The sequence below is a fragment of the Cebidichthys violaceus genome, unplaced genomic scaffold, assembly GCF_023349555.1.
Source record: "Cebidichthys violaceus isolate CVI_PGR_0920_01 unplaced genomic scaffold, fCebVio1.0.p SCAF_12, whole genome shotgun sequence".
Taxonomy (NCBI): domain Eukaryota; kingdom Metazoa; phylum Chordata; class Actinopteri; order Perciformes; family Stichaeidae; genus Cebidichthys; species Cebidichthys violaceus.
In genome coordinates, this window is record NW_027176285.1 from 15,427,895 (window position 1) to 15,430,676 (window position 2,782).

Sequence of the window (2,782 nt, forward strand, 5' to 3'; positions counted from 1 at the left end):
CACACCTCACATCCATTCATCACAAAATCACACACCCAGCTAGTCCCATGAAACTAGGAGTTAATCCATCATCTGCCTCCCTCTTTTCTTCCTCTCCCTCTCTCCCCCCCCGATCCAGGCTTATACCTTCCATCCTCTCACCTTCACTCTGTAAAGGACGCGAAAGAAAACTTTTGGTCTAATTCAAAAATAGTGGTGACAGTCTCCAAAGTCAAAGTCACCCTACATGGATAACCAAGCACACAAAGAGACTGGAGGCTCCATAAAGGGAGCAGAGGAGAGGAGGCATCTGTTCTTCCTTGTTCTCCGGTGGAGATGATGGACAAGCCTCGAGGCCACGGAGAGAGTAATGCTTCCAGAACCACAATAAACCTTTGGAACCGGCCACAATTCAGTCCTAATTAGTCCGTCCTTCAGGAGTGCCGATCAGGGTTACTGAAGGTTTCTCTGTTTCAAACTTTAAATGAGTACGTTGTGCTTTGACAATTTGAATTATGTGCTGAATTTTAGCATATGATCATATGTCGAGTGTTTGGTTTTCTATATCAACTGGTCTGATTTTGTTTTTTCTTCTTCCCTGTGTTGTCACAAGAGTACTCGTTGCAGCAGCGCCAGATATATCGTCTTCCTCCTCGTCATAACCCGGCGTCTACATTACCCACAGTGCAACTCGAAGTGGGGATTCAAACCGAGTTGAAAACAGAGCCAGGGGGGGGGGGGGGGGGGGGGGGGCCTGCGGTGGTGGGGAGAGCGTTTAAGATCCTTGAAGTCCAGCTGGAGCAACTGATTAATGCGTTAAAGCTTAACGGCGGAAAACACAAACAAACGGTTTGTAAAGCTCAGCGACAGGATTTTAGGGCGATGTGTAAAATCAATGGATCGTCTTCTAAGTATCTTGTAGCCCTCAGATTTCTTTAACGACCCGTTGAGGTCCTGACCAGCACGTTGGGATCCACTGTTTTTGGTTCAGGATCATAGTCATGACTGCTATCGGATTGGCCAGACCACATCAGACCACTTCTACATTTTCATAATCGTATTCGATCACAATACGTTGCAGAATCGAGATGATGATAACTTTTATTAATTTCAGGTCTAAATGCCTGTGGATCATCATCCTCATAATGTATCCATCAAAGCTAACGTGCTAACATCAGGCGTACATGTGGCGCTGATCTTGTCGTCTTCTGGCCACTTCCAAATGATATTCTCAAAATCAAAAATCTGAGTTTTCAAGCTTCTATTACAATCGGATTTCTAGATATTCTGCACACATGCAAGCGACACAACACACAAGCGGAGGAATGAAAAATAGCCTGATCTCATGATAGATGTGTCGGAGTGTTTGTGGCCCAGACGCACGGTGATGTATTCACTTAAAACCAAATTCTCTCGTGACACATCCCCAAGATAAACAACTCTTCCTCAAGCCCAGTAAAAGCAGCAGCAGCAGCAGCAGCAGCAGCAGTGATTTCAAATGAACGGCCATTGCTTGACTTGACCAGAGACATATTTGTCCGCCAGCTGAGCCTTAATAATTTACATAATATTTCGATGTGATCACAATACAGGCAGATAAAGAGAACACTTATTTTTCCCAGGTGTGCAAAAGCCCTTCAGAGGTCGTTATCCAGATGAAATAACCAGGTGTGATCACATGTGAATACCAGGTGTCAATGGGACCGAAACATGTTTTATACATATGATATCCACGACTATACGGTTTGCTAATTTTGTGTTTTTTTTTTCTCTGTATTTTACAAAGGACTTCTGCTGCTCTGGCTGTCATGACATAAACAGACAAAGACAGGAACACCTAGAAAGTCTTAAGAGCGGCTTTGACTGTCTTTTCTCTGCTCTCTGCTTATGAGCAGCAGTAAAGTTTCCTGTGCCAGTCTGATGGAGAGCTTAAACCTCTCAGCACATTAGCTCTGTCAGCGGGGGGGGGGGGGGGCAGGATGACACGGAGAAAAACAGACACGCGGCGGATAAATGAGTCAAGCAGGCATGAAACAACACGACCGTGTAAAAACACCTTGAATATCATTAGCGGTTCTACGGCTCGCTTTCTGGCAGGTCTGCTCTGGAGCTAATTTTCACTACTGGAAAATAATTAGTTGTTGAATAAAGGTAAGGCCTTTAGACGAGACGGGGCCGATCAAATGTAATTAGGTGTGAAAACCCACAAAACTAAATCACTGTTTCTTTGTACTGCTATGGCAGTATTAGTAGTGGTGGTATTCATATGTTTAGCCAGGCTAACGGCTTTATGGGTGTCTGTTGGTCCATCACTTTAAATAATGTTGGATTGTTGCTACGCCGATACACCTTTAATCCAAATGTGACTCGGCTGGAAAACGGATTTTCTTTCCTCCTCCACAGTTTGTTCAGTAGTTTAAGCCAATTAGGAAAAGCCAATTTTCTAAAAAAAAATCAATACTTGCATTGATATTTGAAACATATTGATTGCCTCAATTGCTAATTGTGGGTTTTCTAATAAAATGTGACAAGATCTAATACTTGGCTTCTCTCAAATGTCATTCCTACTCCGTCAGCCAATCAAATCACACCGAGAAGTCGGGGAGGAAGAGGGCCTGATGCTGCAGCGATTACCAGCCGGGAGAGAAAAAACGATGCCGACTTTGTCTTCCGCCTCACTCTGCTCCATCTCCGTCTCCCTGTCTTGGCCCTAATCCACTTAGTTGGCTCTTCCTGAGCTTACAGCCTTTCCTTTATTCCATTATAAAGACCCACCGTACGACCTGCTGCTTATTTCATTAAA